The sequence below is a fragment of the Pleurodeles waltl genome, chromosome 6 (genome assembly GCF_031143425.1).
Source record: "Pleurodeles waltl isolate 20211129_DDA chromosome 6, aPleWal1.hap1.20221129, whole genome shotgun sequence".
Classification (NCBI taxonomy): domain Eukaryota; kingdom Metazoa; phylum Chordata; class Amphibia; order Caudata; family Salamandridae; genus Pleurodeles; species Pleurodeles waltl.
The window spans coordinates 1,073,993,359-1,073,999,787 of record NC_090445.1 but is presented as its reverse complement, the minus strand read 5'-3'; positions in this window follow the sequence as shown (position 1 = coordinate 1,073,999,787).

The following is a 6,429-nucleotide window of genomic DNA, read 5'->3' as shown; positions in this document are numbered from 1 at the left end:
AGTCCATCTGCACCCCTGTACAAGCACTGGCCACGGAATACAGGAGGAGACCACTATGTGAGTAGGCATGTGGTGTAAAGACATCTCACCAACCATGGTGTCAGCATGGGCCATGGGTAGTCCCTACCTGTGGCCAGGAAACAGGGTACTTCGGGAGCCCTGCACGAGTAAACACACAGGGAAGAAGGTGCACCTCTCATGCCTCCTTTACACACCTGTGTGGAGCCGGTAGGGTTGTGGCTAGCCTGTGAAGAGGTCGTTGGGTGACCACAACCCAAGCCTGGGAGGTCTCTAAGATGTATCCAGCTGCTGTACCTTCCAAGGAAGGCCTGGCACAAACAGCGTCTGCTCACGTGGGAGAAAGAAGTGTAGGTCTGTCACAATACCAAGTGTGGCACTTTCGGACTGGGTTAGATACTAGGGGACACACTGCATTGCACACACACTCTTATAGGACAGGAAGCTCTCTACTGCCCTGCCCCAAGGGTCCCGCCACCTTTAAACCTTGCTTGATTCTGGTAGAGATCGAGCTTTGTTGTCTGTGCTCAGCAGCACTGCCAAAAAAGACGCATAGCTGCGCAGGGCCATGTGGCACCAGCCATTTTGGCTTTTTTTTTTTTACTGTTCCAAAATGGCAGATGCTTACCTTTGAGTGTTAAATGATAACAAAATCCCAACAAAAGGCACATGAGAATGCATTCAAATTGCAGCCGTTGGCCCCCTCAAGGAAATCTTTAGAAAAGGATGGGTGGGGTGGACAGGAATGCAAGGAGGAGCAGGGGGAGGCAAGGCAAGCAACTCAAAAGCAAGTGACTATGCTCTGCAAGAAGGGGAGGATGGGCAATGGAGAAGCTGTAGGGTGGTGTAAAAAGCAAGTGCTAAGCAGGATGGTGCAAGGGAAGCAAGGGACGAGCCGGTCGTGGAGAGGAGCAACAGGAAAAACACAGGGGACCGGAGGGAGAGAGCAACCGTTAGGGAGTGGGCAAGAAAACACATGCATCCCCATAGAGTGCTGCAGAATGATACAAAATGAAAAAAGTAGTTCCCTGAATGTATGCAGTGGAATGATACAAGTGAGCAAATCAAAAGGAGGGTAAAGAAGCTGTAATGAGGGACAAACTCAAAAAGAGGCTAGCAAGCCATCAAACAAGAAGCAAGTGAATGAGATTTAAAAGAAAGCCGACCATTTATGAGGAATGGACTGATTCAAAGCCCACTCTAAGTGTTGGTATTGTAAACAAGAGGTCTTTCTAGCGAGACTGAATAAAAAGGTTGTCGCCGGATGCCAAGTCTTTGTCAGTCTGTGATATCCCGAGACCGAATTAAAAACCACATTCCGGGAAAGTATCTGCTGATCATTTGGAGGTGGTCCAAGCAAAGGGTAAAGACCGCAAGCGCAGGTTCACGCTCTTGTTGATGTGACCTCTCTCCCGGGTGACAAACCGATGCCCTTTATGTTCTGTATTTGTATAAAGAAGGGGCGGGGTCAAACTTAGAAAAGGTATGCTTCGTCCAAGCGGTGGCCTTGGTGGGAGTCATTGCAAACACAGTGATGCTTGAATCCTGCTCTCAGCTTGTTTGTCAGCAAGACTGAGCCTGCCTGCATGTTTGGTGAAGGTCGGTTACTGATAGACTGAACTGCTATCTGTTGTGGAATTCTATCTGACTGTGGGAAGCCTTGATACTTTTCCCATGGATGGGGAGTGTTTGGGGGTGAGCGGAGACACCCTACAATGCCTGTGAGTGTAATAAGAACTTTACCAGTCGAGACAGATCTACGCTCCTCACCCTGGCACTGGATGTTGATTGTAAACTCTAGCACCCTTGGGACAGTGTGTGTCACATGACCCCTATAGAGTCTTAAGGACTGAGCCTCGCGCTGCTGGGGTGCCCGTGAGGACGAAAGTCCATACTTGTGTGAACCAGCTGTCTCATTCCACAGTATATCCATGTGACCCATGAAGTTTTCCCTGTGTCTTTTTTACTACTGACTATGGCCCTCATTCCAACCCTGGCGGTCATGGACCGCCAGGGTGGAGGGACACGGAAGCACCGCCAACAGGCTGGCGGTGCTTCCAGGGCCATTCCGCGGTCAGAAAAGGGGATCCGGCGGTTTCCGGCCCGTTTTCCCCTGGCCCTGAGAATCCTCCATGGCGGCGCTGCTTGCAGCGCCGCCATGGAGATTCCGAACCCCTTCCCACCAGCCTGTTTCTGGCGGTTTACACTGCCAGAAACAGGATGGCGGGAACGGGTGTCGTGGGGCCCCTGGAGGCCCCTGCACTGCCCATGCCACTGGCATGGGCAGTGCAGGGGCCCCCTAACAGGGCCCCATAAAGATTTTCACTGTCTGCTTTGCAGACAGTGAAAATCGCGACGGGTGCAACTGCACCCGTCGCACCCCTGCAACTCCGCCGGCTTCCTTGTTGCAGGGTCTTTCCCGCTGGGCCGGCGACGCCCTTTTGGCAGTCGCCCGCCGGCCCAGCGGGAAAGTCGTAATGACCCCCGCGGTCTTCCGACGGGGTTACTTTGGCGGGCGGCCTCTGCCGCCCGCCAAAGTCGGAATGACTCCCTATGTCTCTCTCAGAGACTCTCCAACTGCAAATCTTGTACTTGCAAGGGAACCCCCAGGCTGAACGGTGGAACAGGCAAGACCCTTAACTTCTGGGACAATTTTGGGCCCAGGGAGGGGGGCTGTGTGTGTCCTCCCCCCTTTTAAGTATGTCCGGGCCCCCTCCGAGTTTATTTGAAAGGCTGGGCCCCAGGTAATGGGGCCCCCAGGGCTAAAATCAGCCCAGGGAGAGGGCCTGGCGCCCCCCCCCACTTACTTATAATCGGTCAGGCCCCTGACCACAATGTCCTGTGATTCATGAGGCAGGAGGCACAGGAATTTCCTGGACATACTAAGAATCCATAAGCATGATATAACTACCACCAATACCTGGGCACTAAAGGAGACTTGTTAGTCAAGCATAACACCCAGATTACTGACCACAGCATTTGGAGGGGGTGGGAGGAGATGTTGTTGAGCCAGACTCATGGCCATCCATGGAGAGGGTTCAACCCAAACAACAAGATGTCAGTTTTGTTTAGGTTGCACTGTAATTTATATGCCCTCAGCCAGTCAAGTAGTGCCTTCATGCAAAGTGCAAATGTTTCTTTTGTTCTCGCTGAGTCCCCGTCGTAAGGGAGCAGAAGCTGCATATCATCCACGTATGATTTGACCTTAATGCCAAAGGATTCGACTAAAAATCACAATGGGGTCATATATATATATGTTAAAAAGAGTAGGACTCAGGCAGGACCCCTGAGGGATCCAACATTTTGCTCTGGAGGCCAAGGTCTTCATCCAGACTACCTGCTTTCATCTCTCCAGAAAGGAGCCCAGCCAGCCGAAGGCTGAACCCAACAGCCCTAAATGTTCTACCCTTTAATCAAAATGTTGTAGTCCACCGTGTCATATGCTGATAATAGGTCCAACAACACCAGAGCCACATTGAGTCCTGAGTCAAGGATGGTCTTAATGGTACAGAGACCTCCAGTAATGCCATCTCAGTGCTGTGACATGCTCTAAAACTGGATTGGGATGGGTGTTACAACTTGATTTCGGCCAAAAAGGTTGGGAGCTAGCAGTTCACCACATTTTCCACAATCTTGGTGGCTGCTTGGAGAAGAGAGACTGGTCTGAAGTTTGCTAATATTTCAGGATCAGCTTTTGAATTTTTAACCCTTTCGCTGCCAGGCCTTTTCCCCGTCAGGTGCCAACCCTTTTTTTGGCTATTTGGAGCAGTTCGCACCTGGGCCCTGATAACTTTTTGTCCACATAAGCTACCCACGCCATATTTGCGTCCTCTTTTGCCCAATATCCTAGGGATTCTAGAGGTACCCAGACTGTGTGGGTTCCCCTGAAGGAGACCAAGAAATTTGCCAAAATACAGCAAAACATTCGTTTTTTTAAATAAAAAAAAATGGGAAAAAAGGGCTGCAGAACAAGGCTTGTGGTTTTTTCCCTGAAAATGGCATCAACAAAGGGTTTGCGGTGCTAAAATCACCATCTTCCCAGCTTTCAGGAACAGGCAGACTTGAATAAGAAACCTCAATTTTTCAACACAATTTTGGCATTTTACTGGACATTCCCCATTTTTACTATTTTTTGTGCTTTCAGCCTCCTTCCAGTTAGTGACTGAAATGGGTGTGAAACCAATGCTGGATCCCAGAATGCTAAACATTTCTGAAAAGTAGACAACATTTTGAATTTAGCAAGGGGCAATTTGTGTAGATCCTACACGGTTTTCCTACAGAAAATAACAGCTGAAATAAAAAAATATTGAAATTGAGGTGAAAAAAACAATTTTTCTCCATGTTTTACTCTGTAACTTTTTCCTGCGATGTAAAATTTTTGAAAGCAATATACTCTTATGTCTGCTGGACTATTCTGGTTGGGGGGATATATATGGCTTGTAGGTTTATTAAGAACCCTAGTTACCCAGAGCCAGTAAATGAGCTGCACCTTGCAATGGGTTTTCATTCTGCACTGGGTATACAGCCATTCATTGCTGAAATATAAAGAGTGAAAAATAGGTCTCAAGAAAACCTTTGTATTTCCAAAATAGGCACAAGATAAGGTGTTGAGAAGCAGTGGTTATTTACACAGCTCTGAATTCCGGGGTGCCCATACTAGCATGTGAATTACAGGGCATTTCTCAAATATACGTCTTTTTTTACACACTGTGTTATATTTGGGAGGAAAAAATATAGAGAAAGACAAGGGGCGAAAACACTTGTTTTGCTATTCTGTGTAAACCCCAAGTATCCCGATAAAAATGGTACCTCACTTGTGTGGGTAGGCCTAATGCTCGCAACAGGAAACGCAACATGGAAACATCCCATTTTTACATTGCAATCGGACGTGGTTTTTGCAAAGTGCCTAACTGCAGATTCTGGCCTCTAGCTCAGCCGGCACCTAGGGAAACCAACCAAACCTGTGCATTTTTGAAAACTAGACATCTAGGGGAATCCAGGTTAGGGTGACTTGTGGGGCTCTCACCAGGTTCTGTTACCCAGAATCCTGTGCAAACCTCAAAATTTGGCAAAAAAACATTTTTTTCCGCACATTTCGGTGGCAGAAAGTTCAGGAATCTGAGAGGAGACACAAATTTCCTTCCAACCACCATTCCCCCAAGTCTCCAGATAAAAATGGTACCTCACTTGTGTGGGTAGGCCTAGCTGTGGATTTTGGCCTTGCTAACGCGTCCCTTTATGATAATTTATTACACATTAGGACTCGTTTTAGGCCAATGAATCTTTTGACCCAGTTGAGAGACACCTTAGGACAAGATAGCTAATCAATATGTCGAATCAATACGTCCATAATGTAATCAATATTTATTACCACAATGCATTTCACTTTAGTCAAAGATATTACTCGATTCAAGACACCACCATGATCTTGCAGTCATGAATAACCACACCAGTTTAGTAGAATTTTCTGAGTTTTATTCCCTATTTAGTTACAATTCTAAAAGTAGATGTGTTAATCTCAAAACCAAGAAACAAAACAGCATAGTCACAATATGGCAACCCTGATAAGATTTCATTAAGGCAAGAATCGCGAACATCAGAACATAACACGACGTGTACATAGACCGACTTTAGCAGAGTGTCATCAGTGCGTCAGCTCAACAAAGCATAGATTCAGTTGTTTGTCTATTTGCGTCAGTGTAGTGAACATCTGTCCTAACCACTGATTAGCATTGGCATGTTGGGCTTCATGCAAAACAATTTAGAACAACAATTTGGAAAACATCTAGCTATGTTCTCTGTCAGAAGTAAGCAGTTGGTACCTAGAAAGGAAAAGCAAACAGACAAATCACAATTTCATTGTCATAGTTACCCTCCAAGGTTTAGGTCAGCACTCAGGTTCAGTCTTCGCCTTCAGGACATCAGTCGATTCCCATCAGTCAAAACTCAGCTCTAGGGTAAAAAGGGGGACTTCCCTCATAAGGAGGCAAAGTGTAAAATGGGCAATCTAAGGACGAGGATGGTTTTAAGTAAACCAATAAGTCACCAAACAGAGTGACAGAGTTTCTGGATAAAATCAATAGCATTCCCTAACCCACCAAAATGGCTCCCCGTGTCATGGGTTTTTATCCCTTTTTTGTTGTACATTCCCCTAAAACTTAATTGGTTGAACATTATACCCCACTATCTCTACCTTATTAGAAAACAGATTATGTCATTAATCTTTCACCCCATATTAATTTACAGACATTTTATTGGTCCATATGATTGACATCTTCAGAGGTAGCACGTCCGGTATGATTTCATCCTTCTATAATTCTTTGCACATCTTTTGGTCAGTAGCTCCATTGTCTTCACCGGTTAGAACGACCTTGTACATTATATTAATCTACACTGTTGCATTTTAGCTAA